Genomic DNA, 24601 nt, shown 5'->3' with positions numbered 1-24601 from the left:
ACAATGCGAGGAATGACATATCATGGCATGCACAATGCTCCTAACAACCTAGCATACGCAATGCAAAGGCTAAACATGCAACAACATGAACTACATGGCATGCTCGATGCAAGATGGACTTATACCAATGTGAGTGGACCTCAGCCACACTCACATCAGTGGCCATGTGATGAAAATGAGAGAATTGAAATGCACGCACACATGCACGAATGCCAAGGACCAAACCTAAGGCATGAAATAAGACTCTACCAAAGCATGGCAAGGGATGAAAGATGGCATACAAACATGCAATTTACAACTCTGAAATATGATGCCCAATGGTCCCGAATCATGCAAACATGGCACACAATGCAAGCTAGGGGGCCCGGGTACCGAAACTAGTGAAGTGCGTTACACTAGAGGTATCCAAAGCAATGCACCAAAGGTAAAACCGACCCCAAACAGACCCTAGGTAGGTCTGAAACAGTGGAAAATTGGCCTAAAATGATGGCTCAACAAGCATGAAAATGAAGCTCATTCAATGGTCGGTAAACAAGGCATTCAAGCCCGACTCTCAAGCACACTTAAAGAGATGAAAACATGGCAATATGGCATTCATATAGGCTCTGAAATGTGATGTAAAATGGCCTCAAAACATGAACACACCTCAGCACATGCATGCAATGGACCTCAAATCTCAAAGTTAAGCATGGGTATTGAACTACAAGCATGCAAAACAAACATCATTCAATCATGAGACCCAAAAATAGAGTTAGGGAAGTCCAAAATAAGCACAATATCAGTTTATGAAATGGCCAAAAAGTGCTAAAATCAAGGGCCCACAAAGCATGCAAAGAAAGCTAGTGAACCATGAGTTGTTCTACAACTATATGAAGCATATGAAAGCTCATTAAACCAGCCAAAAACAGATGTATGCCATGCCAAAACATGCGCAAATAACCACTGAAACTCAGTCAATGCATGCAAAAATGATGAGCTCCTTTGGAAGGCCATGCAAGGGTTACTCTACACCTATATGATGGACACATAAAAGGTCAAAGCCACCTCTGGAAATGAGTTATGAAAACCTTAAAACTCGCCAAATAGGCCCTAGAATTGGTCTAGGAAGCATGCAATGAAAGGTCCCTTTGAAAGGCCTTGAATATGATTGCTCTACACATGCATCATAGACATAAAATATGGCAAAAAGGGCTCTGGACAGAGCTAATGCAGACCATAAAACTCACAAAATAAGTCCTGGAATGTAACTTCACAACATGCAAAATGGAGCTCCTTTGGAAGGCCAACAATGCTAGTAAAGAGAACAAGGGGTGAGAGGGTCACCCCTCTCTGATTTTGAAGCTCAAAAACACATCTAAGCCATTGAAAATCCACTGGATTTAAGTAGCTAAAAGGCCAAACCAAGGCCAATGCAAATGCTCAAATGCAAGGCTCAAAACATGAGGAAATGAAGCATGAAATGGGGAAGATGACCCCAAACAGAAAAGAGTCCTTAAACAAACATGTTTATAAGATCAAAACAAGAATTTTTATCGTTTATGAAAAATCTCGAAAATGCTCACAAGTAGGGCTAAGATATGATGCAAAATAAGCCTACGAAGAGGGATAGAGCATACAAGGAGGTAGATGGTGTCAAACAGAAAAGTGTCCTTAATCAAACTCCAAGAGGAGCTCAAAATAAGACACTTTTCAGTTTATGAAAAAGTCCAAAAATGCTTGGATGGATGGTGGAGGTGGTAGGCTATGAGGTGTAGTGCAAATGGTGCAAGAATATTAGGGTTTGGAGCTTTGAAGAAGAAGGCTATGGAGGGTGGAGTGTATATGCCTTGGCTAAACTTTCTAGCCCTTGCAAATGGAGGGGGAGTGTTGGTTTTATAGAGGAGAAGAGCCAAGGCTTCTTGGAGAAGCCTTAAGAGGGGTTCAAAGCTTCTCAAAGAAGCTAGACCAAATGGGTCAAGCTTCTTGAGGAAGCTAGACCAAAAGGGTCAAGCTTCCTCAAGAAGCTTGACAAAAAAGTCAAGCTTCTCCAAGAAGCTAAGCAAGGGGGTCAAAACCAACTAAAAAGGATCAAAAAGATGGTCAAAGTCTCGGACAGTGGGTCAAATGCTTCACAACTGGCACAGCTGTGTTGCAATTGAGAAGAGCAAAAAGCAGAAAGCTGGCCGACCAGCTAAGGTGGCCAGCCGGCCACTCCCCCTGGTTGGCCGACCAGGGGTCTAAAGGTTTAAGGTGAAATGCTGGTCAGCCACCCCAGATTGGTGGCCTCCCAGATGAGTGCAACACAGCTATGTGGTGAAAAACCAGAAAATGTGACCCAAAAAAGAGAAAAACCAGCTTTTTAGCAAGGTTCAAAAGGGTCAAGAAGAAATACTGGTCGGCCTACCCATATTGGCGGCCTCCCAGATGAGCACAACACAATGGTTATATGAAAAGCTAGAAATTGTGGCTCAAAAGTGAGAAAAACCAGCTTTCTGTCCGAAAAATCGGCTTTAGGAGAGAGAAAAAGAGAAAATTGGTTTTCAAGGGGAAAAGGTGGCCTCCCACCATACTTCCACCTCCCTAACAATGAAAATAGGGTCCCTACCAAAAATGGACCAAGACGGATGCAAAACGAGGGTTCGAGGGCCAAAACGCGCAGTTCGAGGCCCCGAAAACAGGCTGTTAGGCACCGGAAGTGGTGTATGACCACGAAGATGGTCTCCCGGGCCACAGTGTCCCTCTAAAGGGAGGAAACAAGGTGTGTACCAAAACCGGAGCAAACGGAGGTAGTTAAGCGGTCCCGAACCGAGGCACACGGCCGACGGCTCGGAAAACTGGAAACTGGGCTCCAAACGGGAAAAATGGCCTACGACCACGAAACGTAGCCTATGGCCACTGAGAGATGGTCTATGAGACCTCTCACTCCCTTCGAGAAGAGAAAATAGAGAAAACAGGACCTAGTTCGCAAACCGAGGCAAAGCACAAAAGAGCCCCGAAGTCTAGGGGCGAGGCTCGCAGCCAAGACTCTACAACATCAGAATGAGCACAATATGAGACATCACCGAGCGCTCAGTTGGTGACGTCTGAGTCTTAAGGTTGGTCGAAAATGGGGTGTCTACACCAGCCAGAAAAAGTAGCTGGCCGACCACTTTTCTGGTTTTTCAACAACCAAAAGTGGCCGATAGGTGTTTCTATGGACCAAAAGTGGTCGGCCACCCTTCCATAGGATTCCTAAGGTGAAGTTTCATCTTTCTGGAGCGTGGTGCAAGTTTCTGAAAACAAATAAAAATAGAGGCAAATCGGGGCATCACATTGGATTTCCGAACGAGCCAACCGAGCATGCATTCAGTCTTCTCCCTCCGAGAACCTCCTATTTTACTGTTTTCCTTAGCTGCCATGCTTAGATAGCTAGCTTTTGCTTTGGTTTGTACTTTAATTAGTTAATGCGTTAGCTATTTCAATTCATTTTGTAATAATTAGTTAACTAGGATTAGTCAATTAATTTGTTGTGTAATAATTAGTTTAATTAGCTTAGATTAGCTAGTTAGCTTCTTATTCAGTCTCTCCCTCAAGAGGGCGCATTATTGTAATAAGCGTGCGTGTGTGTAATGCATGTCTTCCAACCTCCATTTATTTCTCCCTTGTACTTAACCGCTTACGATGGTTAGTTTTAGGGCATATTTCATTTAGCATACCTTATGCTTGCATGTTTGCATCCATTCATCTGTATTGCATGCACCGGGCTCGGCGCATCATGCTAACTGCATTGTATTTCAATTTCAATTTGAATACATGTACCAAGTTGCATCTCACATGACATTCTTAGGATAGCCAAGCCTATCTTAATTGCATTTTTGCATGTGTTGCATTAGCCATTTTAACATGAACTAGGATCATGCATTGATTTCTAACTAGTTCTTTGTTTTGGCTCGGAGTACACTGTGAGTGTTCACGCTTTCGCATACTGCATATGTTAATGTTGCCATGAAAGCATGCTTTTACGTGATTAACTGCCTGAATGCCTGTGGGTGAAGGTTGGATTACTTGAATTGGGACAATTCATTGAAATTCGCATTTCAGCCTACTTACGAGTAGCAAACTTCAAACCATTTTCCAAACAAATGGATATGCGATGCTTGGTTCCAAATTAGGCGATCTAGTCTATACTTGTTTGTTGTGCGCATCACATAGTAAAATTAGCTAATTAACCAGAATAAGAGCACATGTGTTTTCAAAAACAAGATATCATGCTTAGTACAGGCCGATCTTTGATCGAGCGAGCGGGGGTGCTCATTAAATGACCTTCCCCAATCGTACCCAAGTTCCCGAGCCGCCTTAGGCATGAGTGAGAAGGGATTGCATCTGTTGGCAAAGCAATCAAAGATACCCTTAGCCAAAGGAAGTGCTTTGAAGCCGTGTGATCAATGCCTTTATAGCAAGCAGCATCGAGTATCATTCAGTTCAACGAGCAAGAGGAAAACAGAAGTGCTCAATATGGTATACTCAGATGTTTGTGGTCTAATCGAAGTGGATTTACTTGGCAAGTATTTTCTGACCTTTATTGATGATGCATCGAGGAAGTTGTGGGTGTGTTTCTTGAAAACGAAGGATGAGGTATTCCAGCACTTTCAGGAGTTCCATGTAATGGTGGAAAAAGAGACCAGGAAGAAATTGAAGTGTCTTCGCACAGACAATGGTAGCGAGTACACTTCCAATGCTTTTGAAGTATATTGTGCTAACAGAGGTATCCGACACAAAACAACAATTCTCTGTACTCCATAACACAATGGTGTGGCAGAAAGGATGAACTGCATTATTATTGAAAGAGTCAGATATATGCTTAGAATGGCAAAGTTGCCAAAGTCATTCTGGGCTGAAGCAGCTCGTACAGCCTGTTATCTCATCAACAGGTCACCTTCAGTCCCGTTGAATTTTGTGATACTTGAGGAAGTTTGGTCTAGAAGAAAGGCATCATATTCTCACTTGAGAGTCTTTGGATGTAAGGCATTCACATACATCTTCAAAGAAAATAGACAGAAGCTTGATGACAAGTCCACTCCATGTATGTCTGTGGGCTATTCAGATGTAGCATTTTGGTACATGTTATGGGACCCAGTGAACAAGAAGATGTTCAGGAGCAGAGATGTTGTTTTCCAGGAAGACCAGACAGTAGCAGATTTTGAGAAGTTTGCAAAGTCTAGAGATGTCGTCACTCCAGACTTGTTCCCATCTCTTGAGCCATCACAAAATGCTAGATGCGATGATGTGCAACAAGAAGTGCCAGAGTTACAGAATCCTATGCCAGAAATTGAGGATCAGGAGGAAAAAGATGAAGACCCAGATGGAGAGGATGTTGAGCAGAGGGAGCAACCCCTTCAACTAGAGGCAACTGGGCCTTAGTTACGGAGATCTGACAGAGCTATCGTGCCATCAACCAAATATCCCACTTCTCAATATATTTTGATTACTGATGAGGGAGAGCCCAAGAGTTTTTCAAAAGCAAAGAGTCATACCAAAAAAGACCGTTGGATACAAGTCACAAAAGAGGAGATGAGTTCTTTATAGAAAAACCACACTTATGAGTTTGTTTCACTTCCAAGAGGCAGGAGAGCCTTGAAGAACAAATGGGTATATAAGTTGAAGAAAGATGGCAACGGTAAACTACTGCAGCATAAAGCTCGCTTGGTGGTCAAAGGTTTTGGACAGAATAAGGGAATTGACTTTGATGAGATCTTCTCCCCAGTTGTGAAGATGACTTCCATTCGAGTAGCTTTGGGATTAACAGCTCGCTTGAATCTGGAGGTAGAACAAATGGATGTCAAAACTACCTTTCTCCATGGTGATTTGGAGGAAGAGATCTACATGGAGCAACCAGAAGGATTTGAAGTTAAAGGGAAACAGAACCTAGTCTGCAAACTGAAGAAGAGTCTCTATGGCCTGAAGCAGGCTCCGAGACAATGGTATAAGAAGTTTGATTCATTCATTGTGGATCACGACTACACAAGAACAGTAACAGACCAGTGTGTATATTTTTGAAGGTTTTTGGATAGAAACTTCATCATCCTACTGTTGTATGTCAATGATATGCTGATCATCAGATAGGATACTACTATGATCAGCAAGTTGAAAAAGGACTTGTCATAGTATTTTGACATGAAGAATTTAGGTCCAGCATAACAGATTTTGGGCATAAAGATTGTTCGTGACAAGAAAGCCAAGAATATATGGCTGTCGCCGGAGAAATATGTTGAACGGGTGATTGAAAGATTCAACATGAAAGCTGCCAAGCCAGTCAGCACACCACTGGCCAACCATTTCAAGGTGAGAAAACGTTCATGTCCCACGACCAGCTCTGATAGGAAAGAAATGGAGGCAATCCCTTATTCTTCCGCAATACGGAGTTTGATGTATGAAATGGTGTGTACCAGGCCAAATATAGCTCACACAGTTGGCGTTATGAGTAAATTCCTCGCCAATTCAGGAAAGGAGCACTGGGGAGCAGTCAAATGGATTCTTCGGTACTTAAAGGGAACTTCAAAGATGTGTCTATGTTTCGGGGGAGCTGAACCAATTTTGGAGGGTTTTAATTGATTTTAATTTCCAAAAATGATAGAAGTTTGTCTCTTTATGGAAATTATTTGATTTTGAATTTGATTTTAGATACTCCACAATTTCTTATTTATTGGGGGATTTGACATGTGTTGTTGTGGGACCCTCATCTTTGGGTTGACATAACTACTTGATCCAATTGTCAAAATGGGTTGATCATTTGATTTAGGCATGACTCATTATTTGAATAGGTCAACTTTCATGATTTTGGTGGGACCTCCAGTGCTTTGAATAATTTGATCACCTTGACTTTGATCAATCAAAATAATTTAATTTTTCTTAATAATTTGAACGGTGATTAAACCATCTCTTAATTTTGGTATCTACACTTGGTAAGTTAGAGTGTTTGGTTTTGTTATTTTTTGAGTGGTTGTTATTGATATTTTAAGCTATTATTTGATGTGGTCTAAATATTTACGGTTGTTATTTTTATATAATTTGTTGTACTGTGGTGAACCAATTAAGTGATTAAATCGCGTGACTTGCTTATCTACTAAAGAAATGCATATCACTTTCAGTTGTGATTATCTTCACTCAGGCACTCTGTACTAGTTTATTTTTTAAATATTATTTATTAATTGCAAATATATAATTACTTAAGTAGTTAAATCTTGATTTACAGGTAGGAGATATAGTTTTAAAAAGTATCATTAAGGCAACAAAAACAGATGCAAACGGAATACTTAAAAGCACAGACACATCTAAAGAAGTAGAAGGGAAACAACTGGGACCTGACTATTGGGAGGTACATGTTCAAGTGCCAATCAAACCTAATGACAGCATGATTCAATCATATGGACTTGTCAAAACAGTTGGACAAGCTATTAGCTTTAACTTTGTTAGTGTGGTAGAATATTTTATAATTTTGGTAACCGATTTTTATTGCAATATAAATAAATTTATATTTCAATAATAAATAATTGATTGTGATTTGATTTTTTTTGTTTTTGTTTTTGATGTGATGATCCTATGGTGGTAATATTTGTTTATTATTATGAAAATATTACAGGATGAATGGATATCAAATTAATATAGGATGTAACAATTAATATTCATTTGTTTATAAAATCAATTCAATTTTTACAGGCATTTACGCATGCTTAGTTGTAGTTTTTAGAAGTGTTAATAAAAACAACATATGAGTGACATTTTGTGGTAGTGATAGTAGCTTTGCAAAGTGTCACTAAAATAAGTTCCAATGTCACTTATATCCATTTAATGGCACAAACGAATTGAATTTAGTAGCAGTTATAAAGTTGTTATAAATATTAATTGTAAGAGAACAAGTGTTATTAAAAATTCATATAGTGACATTTTTTAGATTGTAAGTCTTCTTTAATGGCACTTGATAACGTCACGAATAGTGTCTATTATGACATTAAAGTGTCACTAAAAGTGTGTAGCCTTGATGGTGTAATGGCACTTAAAAGTGTTACTAAAGTGCCACTAACTCTTTTTTTAATAACGCTTGATAGTGTCACAAATAGTATCTATCATGACATCAAAATGTCATTGAAAGTTTTTAGTCATGATGGTGTAGTGGCACTTACAAGTATCTATTGTGGCACTAGTATCTACTGTGACATGTATATAAATGACACTTGTTCAAAATGTCACAAAACTATAAAATTTCACTGAAAAAGTACTTCAGTGACACTTTTAGGTGCCACCAAATTAAGAAAATGTTGTAGTGAATGTAGGCCCATATTTACGCCCCTCTTTCCCAAAGAAAAGCCAAAAGGGAAACCAGTTTGCACAATGTCTATACATATATATGTATATATATATATATATATGAGAAATGTTTTCATTATATTCTATCATAGAGTAGAATTTGTGTGTCAATTTTTGTATGGGTTTCAAGAAAAATTCAATACCAATATCTGTTTAAAATGACCCTAAAAACAAAACTAAAAAAATTATTAATAAAATCTGGGTTTTAAATTTTCTTTTGGATTTCAAATTTTTTTTCTTTGCAATACCAATCAACTTGTTTGGTTTGGTTTTTCATGATTCACTTTTCAAACTTGAAAAATAAAAAAAAATTTCTTGTTTATTTATATGTCAAAGATTATGTTCTTGGTTGATGCATTGTATGAGATGGGATGGCCCAAGAAGACTGGGGAAACAAAAAATTAAATACAAAAAAAAAAAAAAAAGAAAAAAAAAAAGAAAGAGAAGATTGGTAGATGCGTTGTATGAGATGGGGTAACTCAAGAAGACTGAAAAAAAAAAAAAAAAAAAAAAAAAAAAAAAAAAAAAGAAGAAGAAGAAGAAGAAGCAGCATTCGAAGAAGATATCAAAAATGTTTGTCTTGCTAAAGAGAAGATGGATAGACTAATAAATTCACAGTAAATTCTTTATAAATTATTGAATAAATTCTCAATAAATTATGAGTGAATTATTCAGTAAATTCTCACTAAATTACTCAGTAAATTCTGAGTAAATTACTCAGTAAATTTGTAGTAAATTACTCGGCAAATTACTCCGTAAATTCGTACTAAATTCTCAATAAATAACTCGTTAAATTTTTAATAAATTCTTTGTAAATTATTCAGTAAATTATTGATAAATTCTCAGTAAATTACTCAATAAATTCTAAGTAAGTTACTCAGAAAATTTTCAATAAATTTTAAGAAAATTCTTAATAAATTACTCAGTAAATAGCTCAATAAATTATCAATAAATTCATGGTAAATAACTCCGTAAATTTTCAGTAAATTTTGTAAATTATTCAGTAAATTATTGGTAAGTTCTTAGTAAATTACTCAACAATTTCTTAATAAATTACTCAGTAAATTCTCCGTAGAAACTCAAATCATATGTAAACTGCCTGTGAACAGAAATCCAGCGAAGTATCTAGAGCAATCGAACCATGTAAGTCAAATCCTTATCTTGAATTCATTATCAGTTGGTAATAACTTGGAATAATATTTTTATAATTTATTCCACATCCCACTGATTTGGTTTGGTTTATAAAGTGGACATTGTTAATTAAATAATTAAATAGTTAAGGAGCATATAACTAGGTAAGACCGTTTTATATTGTTGTTATCGTTATATTTAAGAAAGATACTCTTTTATAATTTTGTCTGATAACAAAATGTACCTAAGAGGATATTACTAGGTGTCTTCGTTGACAATAATGTAGTTACAACTGTTCTTCCACCGAAACAAACATTGAGAAAAAAACAAATATTCAGTAACATCCATGCATTAGTATATTTATATGAATCTGGAAACTCAAAATTCCATTTCTCATCATCTCACTTGAGTGTTATCCTCAATTCCACATGGTGCTTTGTCATCTCCTAAATAATTCATTTTTTTATTTTTTTTTCATCACATCGCCTCTTTATTTTCTTGTACATATTTTTATAAAAAGTAAAAAAGTATACTTATTTACATCGTCCCAAACAACCCCTCGGAAATGGCAAAAGTGGACTCTCAAGGGTGGTTTAACGGTGGTTGCGATGAAGAAGGGTATGATGCTGTTGTAGTGGGGTCTGGATATGGCGGCTCTGTGGCTGCTTGTTGGATGTCAATGGCCGGAATAAAGGTGTGTTTGATGGAGAAAGGCCGGCAATGGCAAGCTCATGACTTCCCAACCGCCTTTTTCAAGTTTATGTCCGCCGTGAGGATGGAAAACACCAACTTGGGTTTCACTTTTGGTCCCAAAGATGCTTTATTTCAGGTCATTCTCTCTGTGTCGATTTTTATGTGTACATAAATTATATATATAATGAAACCAAAAACTAAAAACAAAAATAGCCAAAATTTTATGAGATTTATAGGTGACCCACTTCTTGAAAATTTTCTCAGCATTTATGGGATTGTTGGGTTTGTATACTAAGATAAAATTTTTCAAATTTTGTTTAGTTTAATTTTTTTAAAAAAACTTCAATATCAGTTTCAATCTCTTACACATCAATCAATTATTTTTTTTTCTCACACACATCTACTCAACTATAATAAAATATTAAATCATTTCAAACTCCTAAGCTCTAAAACTATTTTTAAAATATACAATCAAACAAACCAACAAAATTTCTAAATTCTCTCTCTAAATTTTTTTTTAAAAATTTATCTCAAAACACAAACTAAACACAATATTTTATGTGTTTGATTTTATATTTAAAATTTTTGTGTTTTTAATTATTACACTAATTTGAGGCAACAATACTGCAAATAGAACTGTGTAAAATACCGTTCAATCTACTAAATCCAGATCAATATGCATCAATTCGCACCGCTTTAACCGCTAACTGCAGTTTAAGCTTTTAATTTATAATCTGCCAACTGAATTGAATCACTCTGCTCCGCTATAGTTATTATATATATATTTTTTAACTTCCGATGAAATATCAATGTAAAAATGAATGTGAAAGAGAGATTTAAGGTATGGAATTTATTATAAATTAATGGTTATATATATAAAACATATTATGTAAAATAATTTGTATTATATATTTAAAAAATATTATACAAATTTGTATTATATATTATACAAATGTTATATATTATGTAAATATATGATAATTAATTAAAATATTTTTCAATCTGTCAATCCGTTAAAAATCGCTCAAATCATAATTTATCAATTTACAAAATCATCAATCCACTATTCAATTTATAATTTCACGCTCAAATTGTCCGAAACCGGCCGTGCACGCTCCTAACTGCAAACAGATTGCGCAATCACATACACTCACTTATCTGAGTTGAGATCCTCTCCTTGTGCTCTCTCCTTGCCTTCCAACTTGTAATGGTAGAGATATACTTTGAGTTGATCCAATGGTCCAAATTTGAATACGAAAAGCAAATTTGAATTTGTTTTATTATTTTTATGTTTTTAAATAGTCAAATCTGAATCATTAGATCAACTCAAAATATATCTCTACCGTTGTAAGTAAGAATACAAGGAGAGAGCTCGAGGAGAAGATCTCAACTCCACTTATCTTTGTATGACAGGTCCAAGATGTGAATGTGTGTTTTGTACTTTATGTTCTTAGCATTCTTATTTTTATCTTTTATATATATTTTTTACATTTGATATAAGGACGCAATTTGAACGGGTTCAGTCAAATTGAGAGGTTATTTAAATTTATTTCAAATTGTGTTAAGATCTGTTTAGACTAAAATTGTAACTTGAAATTGCCTATTCAAACCTAACCCGAGTTCAACCCGAGTTATTCAAATTGCACGTAAATTTTAATTTTTTTCAGATAAATTATTAAATTGTTAAAATTAGATTTAATTTATATTTGTTTAGAAAATCATTAATAAGATGAAAATAAATAATTTATATAATGTAAAACAGATATCGCTATGGTACTTTTTATAATTTATGAGTGAGAATAAAAAAGATAAGATTTTGTATTATGTTACTTGTATTTAATATGATTTAACAATATAAATTATTTTAATATCATCTAATAATTAATAATTTATATATATTAAATATTTTAATATTTATATATATATATATATAATTCGAGTTCAAGTTGTTTAATATTTTTACTGAAGCCGGTCTAATTTAACTCTGGACTTTTAAATTTTTACTTAAATCCATATCAAATTTAAATATCTTCCAAATTCTAAAAAAAATTCAAGTTAGGCTCGAGTTGTTCAAATTAAATTCGCTCAAATTATAGTCTTAATTTGATACAATACAAATTAGGAAAGTGAATAAAACATATTTTTCATCACCAATATGATATAAGGGTTTTACTACCATCACCACCACTGAAATTGCTACCAATCACGAACTCTATCATCACCACAGCGACTGGTAGCATCATTATCAATTTTAGGGTCAAACTGAGCGTTATTTAATTTTATTTTTATTTTTTTTGGAAAAAGGGTAAAAGATGTGACAAACGAAGCTGAGAAATGGAACTTGAAATCAGTAAGCATATGTTAGACTCAATGACTAAAGTAGAGGATGCATGAACAAATATAAAGTTGGAATGCAAAACTATAAAATTGTACTTCCCTTAAATAACCAATATATTTATTGGAGGCGGATCCCTTTCGGTCGAGATTTTGGATTGTAGAGTGTTATTGAATTTTTGGGACTTATTATAAATTTTGTTTTGATAATTTGAATCATTTATTTTGTTAAGCAATTAATGTATTTCATACATATAAAAAAATATATCAATCCGATAATTGTAACTTATTCCATTTATTATATTTTTAAATTTTTTTTTAAAAAAATTATACTTTTAAAAATAAATAATAATTTTTTTTGGTTAAATATATAATAAATTGAACAAGTTACAGTTATCAGATCGACTTAATTTTTTATATAGATGAAATACACAAAGTGTCCAACAAAATGAGTGGTTCATATTATCGAAACAAAAGCCGTGATAGTCCAAAATCAATACTAGAGGAAATCCTCCTCCGTATTTATTTCTTAGTAGATATAACAGAGCAATTCTAATATATATTTTAAAGAATATACCATATGAACCCTTAATTATGTTATTTTCTTAACCAATTTTCTTATTTAGTTATAAATTATAATATTATTTTAGTTATGACTTATGATTTCTTTAGCTGTAGCTCATGAATGCAGGAGTGATGACACCGGCCCCAATCCGCGCGAGAAGGAATCCAAAATGGCCTAAAGAATGGGAAAAAGATTGGGAGATGTGTGAAGCTTCTGCTTCATCCATGCTGAGAATACAGAGTGTTCCCATCATGTATCCTAATGCCAAGATCATGAAGGGAATAGTTGAAGAAGATGGGTTCAAAGAAACCAGTGACCCATTGAAGCTAAGTGTGAATTTTGATATAGAAGAACAGTCATCCAATTCATCAAAGTTTCAGGAGATGGGCAGCTGCTTAGCATGTGGAAATTGTCTTGCTGGTTGTCCTTATAATGCCAAGAATTCTACAGACAAAAACTATTTGGTTTCTTCAGTCCAGGTTTTTATCCTCTTATTAATTTTTTTTTTTAAATTAGAGAGAGAGAGAGAGAGAGAGAGAGAGTAATGCCTTGTCATTTTCAATATATGTGAAAAACTAACTCCATATGATTAACTGCCATGATGCTTACCATCCACAAAATGAATCCAATTCTCCAATAGCGTTGTACATCAAATGTTACATGAACACAGTGAATTGAATCAGTTGCAAGCTATGAAGCACAAGTATTTCAAAAATGTTGCGTTACTCATATTTGGTACTAATATGCATAATGATAGGGCTACATCCATATCGGGTATTCAAAATACGTACCGGATATATTTTACATATTCTTTGGCAATTGATACTCTATAGGCACGGGATGGGTAATTATGGGATATTGGTGAAGATATATTTAATTTATTAGAGAGTTTTAATTTATTTGAAATTGCAAATCCTTTGCTTGATGTGCAGTGAAAGATTAATTATTCAATGATGAAGTTGATGGAAGTGAAGATTGAAATTTCAAGCTTTCAAATTTTGCTTAGTTTGCTTTTGAAATATGAAATTTTGTTTTGTAATTTTTGCTATTTAAAGGCGTTAATATAGCTTATGGATTTTGCTTTGATATTGTTATTGTTTGAATAATGATTTCTCTTTTGATTTTAGAATTTCTCCTTTTAGTTTTTGTTAGAAATTGGACGCCCATGTGACATGACCTTTTGAACCTGAACTTTTTGAACTTTATCCATATAAGTTTGAATTTGAATTCAAAACTTATTTGGATAACCATTCAGGATATCTATATCTATCATATCAATAGATATGGATAGATGGATAGATTGATATATATGTGGTTATATATCAGATTATATGGTTAATCTATGAGATACGTATATCAGATATACGTTATGCGGTTTTTACCCATAACCATTTTTCCCATACTCTCTCTCTGACTCTCTCCCATAAAACAACGATCAAGTCATTTTGTACTGTGATTTGTGTGGGTGATACTCATTTTGTAGTATCACTCCACTGCTGGATTCGTTGTTCAGATTTTGGAAGCACGTGATTTACCCACGAGATTCTTCGCTATAAGGTATGATTCTGATATTTTTTCCCGTTGTAATATAATACTTTGATTTACATTGGTATCAGAGCCTAATATGGGTATTTTCGTGTTTAGTTGTATGCGATAAAATATGTGTATAATTTTATACAAATATACATACATATTATTTGTATGAAAATTAGATTGAGAATGTGATACATCTCATTTTTATGTCCATTAAATGTTATTTTTGAGACTATAAATGTATTTATTGTGAAAAGTGGAGTCCGACAGTACCAAAATTAGACCAGAAAACGCCTTGGAAGGCGACGCGTGTGCCTCACGCGCTATATAACGCCGCCCAGTGGTTCCACGCGCTTCCACGCACCACCACGCGCTAGGCGCCCTTCCCACGCGCGCGTTAGCTGAGCCGCTTCGCGCCGCGCCTCGTGCGCAGCCACGCGTGCGCCATGCGCCGCGTCGCCGTTTAACCGTCTTGCGCCGAGTTGCGCTGAGTTGAGTGGCGCAATCCGAGCCGAGCCGAGTCATTTTTCCCAGCTGGCTTGGTTCTAAGGCTCTATTTGTTCTGTTTTTAATTCTAAATTATGTTAAATGGTCACAAGTAATTTGTTATAGCTTTGTTTTAAGCATGGTTGGTACTGTTAGATTCAGAATTACATTTTCTATCTTCTGTAAAATTTTGAAAATTTTATGAAAATAAAATTATTTTTCCTGAAATAATAATTCATTATTTCTGCTTTAAAATGCATCTGGTGTTGCATGATTAAGTTTCTGAGGCTGAATTTTTTATTGTAGACTATTGTTGTAGTTTACTATTTACTGGTATGGTTATTGCATTTTACCAGATTCTGGAATATTTATTTCTAATTTTATGTGTGTTTATTAGATATTTAAAATTCCAGAAAAAATTTCAGAAAAATTCAGAAAAATTTCGGAAAATTTCAGAATGATATACTTTCTATTATGGCATAATCTGAATATTAAATACAACATATTGTTATTTTTTTGCATATATTGTAATTAGAATAGCATGATTAATTATTTTTTTTATTTTAATTCCGTTATTAAATGTAACATAGCATGAGTTGATTGTGAATCTACATTATGATGCTATTGTATGGAATTAGAATATTTTATCATGCTTTTAGACATGCCATAGTCAGTGGGAGGTTATTTGGTTGAGAGAAATCTTTGTAGATTAACTCCCGAAAACTAATATTTTGCGCATAAATTAAATTAAATTTTGGATAATTGTCACCTGTGGCGCAAGAGATGATTATGAGCATAGCGGATTTTCGATCTTGCGACTTGTGTAATATTGTCACTATTTAATTCAGATTTTTGTGGCAAAATTATATTCTGTTAATCAAATTAATCCCAATGTGAATTTCTCTCTAAATTGACTTAGCTTATGGAAGTTAATTGGTTGACCTAGACTTAGTAAAGATGTTCAAATGTGAACAATGTAATCACATTCTTTAGATGAACAAAAGTCTTGGAGACTTTAGGTCAAGTCTTAATTGAGCCAAAGTAAGGAAACATGACTCAAAGTCGCCGTGATTTTGTTGCCTTGTTTGGCATAATAAAAGCTAATGTGTACGCTATGGTTAGCGGCACGCTACGTAGTTTTAGTTGGCGAGTTTTGGAGTTATGAAATTAATAAGCCCTCAACAGATCTGTATATGATCTTGACTATTGAGCTGTGCGGATTGACTTTGTAATTTGACTTGTAAATAATGTTACATCATTAGATGAAGTAACATTCAAGAGTCACGTCATCCAAGAAATACGAGCTTAAATAAATTAGTCATTAAGTGTAAGACGAATAGCCAGTATAAGTAGTGTTTTGCTCTCTACCCAATTATTGGGAGTGGATGGAGCAAAATTTCATGCACTATAATAGTGTGCGTTGAAATATCACGTGAAGTTAAATGATTAGTGCTTAGAAGCTGCAAAATCTATTAACACTAAGTGAAAAGATTAGCGCTTAGAAACTGTAAAATCTATTAGCATTGCCAACTTGTCTAAGTCTGGACACTTACTGTTTCCACACTTGAGTGTGAGACATGAGGAGGGGCTTCTTTGTATGATTCCTTAGTTAGGCTAACGTTTTTGAATAACGTTTAGCACTAAGCGCAAACGTTGCGGCATAGTAATGAAAAGGTCAAGGTCGACAAGGTTGTTATGACTCTAAGAATTTGACGCATCGCTTGTGAGAGTATTGTGTTGAATTAGACTCTTTAGCCTAATTCGCGCTTAAGTTACTTTGGAGCTGTCATAGTTGATAGCTTATTCTCTCCTTCTTGTGGATAGTAGAATTAATTGCAAGTAACTATGAAGCGAGAAATAGATATGGCAAGAGGAGTATCGTCATCTTTCAACTAGATGCAATAAAGTGTATAGAGAATAAAATTGACTTGAAGGTGCAGGGGATTAGCACTTACTAGTTAAATTTGCGACTTAGACGCACTTGATATCTCCATGACATCCTTTTATGATCTAGTGAATATGAATTAGTCATGAGTCATTACCTAGTTGGGCCTAAACCTTTAAAACTAGTCTTCGAGAACTCACACATTAAGATGACCAGAATTAGTTTATGACATTGGTCATGAACCAGTGGCCTATTATACTTAATCACATTAATGAGATGATGACACGATGGTTTGAGTAGGCCTTCTTGGGCCCACTCGCTTATGACATCTTGCTCTCATGTGAAAGGGTAACTTTGTTCGCAATGGGTGCGCACAAGTAAGTAGGAAAGCCGTATAAGGTCATTTGTTTTGGCGCATTTAGTCCACTATGATATTTGTGACTAGATATGTGTAAGGGTATGATAGCTAAGCCTCAATCTCGACACATTTATAGATTACGATACACATCTGAGTCAAGATTATTTGATCTCCCATAAGTCAAAAGTTTTGAGATGAATTTTGACATTGCACATATGAGGTTGAGATCAATTAGATAACAGCTTTCGTGCTTTTAGTTTTGACTAAGGTGGCGAGTATCTATTTGAGTTATTTTTTGAAAACTCTGTGAAGAGAGATGGATGCTTAGAAAATTGATTATTCCTAGTACTCAACAACATAATGGTATAGTAGAGATAAGGAATTAAATATTGTTAATGTTAGGTGGATAATGGCACAAAATGTTTCCCAATTGGAAATTGCACTAGTTTGTTGCCTATATCCCTAACTAAGTGCCCTCCATATCAGATTTTACACTTCATTTTGAATAATAGGTTAGCGGAGAGCCATCTATAGGCGATCTGTAACCGTTAAGCAGCTTATCTTTATTTTACTTCTCATAAGATTGCGAAGTTAAGACCTAGGGTTCTATAGCGCATTATTGTATGCTGTCTTGTAAGCACAAAGGGTCGTGTGGCGCATTATTGTATGCGGTCATGCAAACCCTCCGGGTCATGTGCATATAGGTAAGCAGCTTTGTGGTAGTGTAACTAAGTCACATAAAGTTTTATTAGTAAAGGTGACGTGAATAGAGTTTTTGGAACTCTATAAGATAGAGAATTTTAAGCATAGCGCTCTATGTAGCCTAGTTGAGAATGGAAAGAAATTTCCAATATCATAGGGACAGTGGGAGCGATGTGCCTACTAATGGATTACTCCATTAGAGAAGAATACTCTACATTCTTAGTTGCGTGGTAGCGATTGTGAAAATTTTCCACGTCATCACTGGGTGATTGAGAGGGAAACATTCATGATTGCTCCGCAAGATGATAAAGAGCCTAGGATAATGCCTAAGGCACTAGTCCCATATTTTTAGAAAGTGGATCAATGTTGCGCAGTTTAAGACAAAGTCTTTGAGGATTAACTATTTTTATAATTTGGTTGACTTTCCATTATGACGCAAAACTGTTATAAAGTTATGCATAATTTGGATAGTCATTGTTGAGGCATAAGGCTCGCTAGATACCGAAAGGTCACACCATTGAGGAAAGTGTAGACCATGAGAAGACTTCCCCCTGGGGAGTGAGGTTATTTTGACTTAGGCTATGATTAGCATAAGTTCGGAACATTGATTTGTGGACATTGTGACCCAACTTTCTCGTTAGAGAATTGGATAAGTAGATCCGTAGGGATTTACCTTCTGCTTTTATGGTGAAAAGTTAGGAGCGCAAAAAGGTTGCTAGTTCCAATAAATCTTTTACAGCCTAAAACAGTTATCCAAATAGTGGTTCTTAGATTTCGTCAATGGTCCAAAAGAAGTTTTTCCTTACTTAGTCATTATGAGCCAGAAATTTATAAGGTTGTCGCCACCTAGGGTGGGAAGTCCTCTATTTTAGATATGATGGACATGGGTGATGTAATTTATATGCTCAGATGTACGATCCTTAGGGATTGCTTTGGGAGAATTCATGTTTTTTCTTCGATGACTTACATAAAGAATATCCTAGAACGATTCTAGATGCAAAATTGCAAACCCATTGACTTACCTATCGGTAAAAGTCAGAGTCTTAGCTATTGAGTGAATCCTCGGATTGTCTTTGGAAGAAACAGATGACCTATATTCCTTGATCTTTTCTTTGTTGTGGAAGCCTAAAGTACGCTATGTGGGCGTATTCGGCATGATAAGTGTTATCTTTGGTAAATGGTCAACTGAGTTGTTTAGACATTGACCTTGCTCATTAGACTGTGGATAAAATGCTTTACTAGTAGCATATTAATTTGCTCCTTGTAAGATTCAATGCGCTAGTTGGGCGCATCTGCGCTAGTTAGGCGCATTAAGAATGAACGCAAATTGGTCACCAAAATATCTTTAGAGAGGTTATTGCGCAAGAGGTAGTGATCTTAAATCACTTCATGTGAGGCGCATATGGTGGATTCCGTTGTATATACTTATCGCAAGAAGTGCTGATAAGGCTTATATTTGGAATCTATAATTGCGCAAGCTGTGGTCAATTTTTTTTTTAAATCGATCACTTATTTTGAGATGATGGGATGTTGACACTATTATGGTTTGTGTCATAATGATTAGCAGATGATGATGTCAGCAGGCAAGATTGGCTCACTCACACGAGCAATCGCCCTTGGCGCTTGGGAGTGAGCAAGGATGAGACTAGTGGTTTATTTTTATTTAGAGCCAAGAGAGGCTTAAATAATCCACTATGCATGTCGCCTTGGTTACAACCAAGATGTTGTCGTGTTAAGGACCAAACATGGATGTTAGTACCCACTTTCCATGTTGTGCTTGTTATGATTAGCCAGATGCGAGATCTCATTTGGCGCCTGGAAGGCGAGCAAATAGAGAATTCGGGTTAGGCACTAGAAAGCGACTAGATTAATATTTGTACGGTGTATTGAGTATGACGTCACTTTTTATGGAAGAGTTACTCCACTGTAGCATGTATTCATACTATATGTGCTTGGCGACCGAGTAATGAGGTGAGAGAATGAATTCCCGTTTCCTCACCGTGTGAGTCTTACGTGTCATTATTGATATGACTCTCATTTATGTACCCTTTTGTGACTTTTGACTATGTCATAAGGTAAGGGGTTGATGTTCTGCTACTTTGGTATGTTGCCTGCGACCATGTATGATTCGGCCTTAAGGGACATCACTGGGAAACCGGTCAATCCTAAACTAAATGGCATGAGGGCAAATGGAAGATCATCTAGTATTACACCACTGTTGTATATTCACTGTCGGCAACTCACATCGCTCTGTATGAGAGGCGAATTGAGTGTGAATATATTGCAAGAATTGAGAGGGTCAAACATGCTCTTTTTGAGGGATTAGAGATGTTTTTTGGACCGGTGTAATTAGATGGGTCTGGGGTATATGAGACGCTATTTCTGTTCTTTTTGGATTGATGTCTCTATGCTGACTCATTTTGAGTTTCTAGTATAGAGCTCCCACATGCAGGTGTTCTCAGTAGTCGCACGGTGCATTGGGTAGTATGAGATTGTTCTTTTTTGGGGAGATTGAGATAAGAGATGTGGTAGTGTCATGCCAACTCGTGTGTGAGTGGGAGATGTTAGAAATTGGACGCCCATGTGGCATGACCCTTTGAACCTAAACCTTTTGAACCTTATCCATATAAGTTTGAATTTGAATTCAAAACTTACTTGGATAACCATTCAGGATATCTATATCTATCATATCAATAGATTTGGATAGATGGATAGATTGATATATATGTGGTTATGTATCAGATTATATGGTTAATCTATAAGATACGCATATCAGATATACGTTATGTGGTTTTTACCCATAACCATTTTTCCCATACTCTCTCTCTGACTCTCTCCCATAAAACAACGATCAAGTCATTTTGCACTGTGACTTGTGTGGGTGATACTGATTTTGTAGTATCACTCCACTGCTGGGTTCGTTGTTCAGATTTTGGAAGCACGTGATTTACCCATGAGGTTCTTCGCTACAAGGTATGATTCTGATATTTTTTCCCGCTATAATATAATACTTTGATTTACAATTTTGGTAGTAAACTTTAATTTGTAAGTTGAATCTCAAACTATAAATTATAAAAAATAATAAATTTATTGGCATACCTCAACCGTACCGTTATCTTATTTTTTTAGGTTTGATGTATCCGCATACCCTTAACATATCCATACTAGTATCCGTACTTGCACCCGTGCTTTGTAGGTTGCAAGTGAATGTTTGTACCTTGTGGGCTAATCCCTTCTATCCTAAAATCAGATTTTGTGCGATTCAGGCAGGATGTACCATCAAAACACAATGCCAAGTTCAGTATGTGGTACAGAACCCAGATTACATTTGTGAAAAGGAAGACAAAGTTAGCAGGAAAAAAAGGCGGCTTTGGCATATATACCTCAATGAGATTGACTATGTTGCATTTGATTTTGTTATCCTTTCAGGTAATATGACATAGCTATAGATACTCAAAATCTTGTTACAATTTTAGTCAGACAAACGTTACGAACTTTAAAAATAAAAATATAAAATACTTTGAATCACTCTGCAGGTGGAGTGTTTGGCACGACTGAGATACTATTCCAGTCTCAAATGAGAGGACTGAAACTTTCTCAGAGAATCATATTTTAGTTGTAATGGTAACACTGTCGCTTATCCTGCTGGTAGCCCTACACCATTGGGTGCTTATGCTTTGGACAAAAAGCAATTCACAAAGATACCTTTTCAGGAAAGGCCAGGCCCATCCATTTCTTCATCATACACCTCTTCGTTGGGATTCACAATTCAGGTTGAAGTTTTATGTTCATATATATAGGAGTTCTTCTTCCATGTCTCATTTGTGTTTATGATTATTGTCAAAATTGATACATGTGGTACCATTTGGCGCAGAGTGCAGTACTTCCAGTGGCATATCCTTACCTTCTATTTAAAGGGATCTTTACTTATGGATGGCCTTCTGGCTATTGGTTCCTACATGGTATTATAGACACGCTAAAACATGTGTTAGGAATGAAATATAGCAATGCAATGGTTTTCAATGCAATGGGATATGATGAGAGTGATGGAAAAATAACATTTGACAATGACACTAACAGAATCTGCTTTCAGCCACCCCTTGATCATTTACTACCAAGGAAAATTGGGGTGTTTCAAAAACTTACAAAGAAATTGGGAGGAATATTGTTCATGTCAAGGTATCGGAACGCATCAGTTCATCTTTTAGGGGGTTGCAATGCATCATCAGACCTTTCACAAGGAGTTTGTAACCCCAATGGTCAAGTATTTGACACAAAGTCTCATAACTTAGTGCACCCCGGCCTCTATGTTTGTGATGCCTCCTTAATACCTTGCTCTCTCGGCATAAATCCATGTCTAAGTATTGCCACAGTGGCTGAGCATTTAAGTAGGAACCTTGTGTCAGATGTTCTCAAGCACAAAAGCGACAAAGGTATGGTTTTGGTAAATAACTTGGGTGATCCAAAGCCAGGCTCAATTAATAGTGTGAACCTAGATAGCGATCGAAAATCAATGGTTGTCATTAAAGAAACCATGAGGGGCTATGTGGGTGGTATGCCATGTGTAGCTTATCTCAAGATGAAAATGAACTCTAGAACTTGGAAGTAATCGGATATAAAGAGTAAACTTATCGGATTATCTCATCCTCTGCTAAGGGGTAAAGTTGGAGGATATGTTTTATTTAGTGCTTTTGAGTCTGATAAATTACATATTGTAGATGGGGAAGTAGATTTGTGTGAAGTTGGTGAAAGAACTCCGTATACGTAGTGTATGCACTATACTCTCCTTCTTGCTGCTTCTTCTGGTTCAAGGTCTGATATGATCTAAACTAGAAATTTATCTTCATTCTGACATTATTTTTTATGGTATTTGTTTTTCACATAATAGAAAGTATTTTTCATACAGATACATTCTTGAAGGGAAGAAGATAATGAATCCTTATCTCTTTGGATCAACTACATGGAGGGAGACAACGACAATGAATGTGACATTCAATAAAGTCTGAATAGACAGTTCCAAGGAAAATATGCTGAACTTGAAAGGGAAGCTTAGTATTTCCATGATAGAGCTCCTGAAGTGCTTGATAAGCCTAGAAGGGAACATGAGAAGAAGGTTTGTTGGTGTGCTATTACAGAATCTTTTCAAAACCTACATTTTGCAAGTGCCACGAGGGAGTCACAAGGAATTCAATTCTTCAGAATTACACCAAAAACCTTATCAAGACAGTATTCTCCATGAGATACAAATAGGTAGTCAGAAGTATACAATCCATAGATTCGTAACTTGCAAGTTCGTTTGTTCTCTAAATTGTTCCGACTCAATCCAATACTGTCTTGAACCAATACTCTTGGATAACTACAACTGAAATAGTAATATGTCCTAGAGCACCTTATGGACTATATCAGTACTCTTTTTTTATTTTTATTTTTTATTTATTTACTCTTTTTTACCTTTGGTACCAGAGTTCTTAACGTACTGTTGCTTCTTTGGTAATTGAGCAGAAGATGGGTTTATCATCAGTTGCAAGCAATGGAAAGGAAAGAAGAAACTAAATCCAGTTCTCCTAATTAATGGTCATTCCACTGAGAATTATTGGCTACCAACAGAACCAAGTGATTTTGTTAGAACTCTACTAGAAGAAGGGCATGAAACATGGCTGCTGCAACCAAGATTACACCCTTTCAATCCTTCAAACAATTTCACCATTGAAGACATTGGCAGATTTGATATACCTACTGGTAAACAAAAAAAATAAAAAATAAAATTCTATATAAAAAATGTAGTTACTTACCAACTCAACTGGCCTATTTTTAACTCTTATTTTTATTTTTGTAGTGATCAATAAAATTCGTGATTTGCACGGGCCATTGATAAAAATACATGTGGTTGCACATTGTGTTGGAGGCTTAGCAATTCATGTAGCTCTTATGGGAGGCCATGCCTCTGCAGCCCATATAGCTTCTCTGTCTTTCACCAACTCTTCGATGTTCTTCAAACTCACCACTTCATCCAGAGTCAAAATGTGGCTTCCCCTCATCCCGCTAAGCTTTACCTCTTCATAATTCTCACAAAATATGATTGGAAGTTATTTTCCATAAAAGATAATTCGAATATGGTGAACTAATTAAAATGTACAATTGGTAGAAATCGGAAAGTGGCTCATGTTTGAATATGGAAGCATTATGTTCTCGTTCTTGAATCATTTGGAATTTCTCAACATTCAGATATTCATCATTTAGTGACTTATATAGCAGAAATTCAAGTAATAGTAAAACGATGGTTATATAATTTTGGTTCTTTTTTTTTTTTTTTTTTTGATTGGCAAAAACAAAATCTTTATTGATGAAACATACAAAGTGTGAAATATTACATCAATAAAGAGGAGCTTGGAGTTAAGAAAAAGCTCCAAGTGCCAGTTGGTGAGGAACCAACAAAAGAGAGCAAGAGAAAAGACAAACAGATAGATAAATTAGTCTACAACTTGGAGCTAAGAAGCTAAACTGATAAATAAACTGGTAGGAGCCAAAACTAATAGTAACAACCAAATTGATAGTAAAACTGATGAGCATCGACTTTTCCCCACTTTGACAA

Source organism: Camellia sinensis, chromosome 10 (genome assembly GCF_055761805.1).
Source record: "Camellia sinensis isolate YWXY chromosome 10, ASM5576180v1, whole genome shotgun sequence".
Lineage (NCBI taxonomy): Eukaryota > Viridiplantae > Streptophyta > Magnoliopsida > Ericales > Theaceae > Camellia > Camellia sinensis.
The sequence above is the reverse complement of the archived record's forward strand: the minus strand, read 5'-3'. Positions refer to the sequence as shown.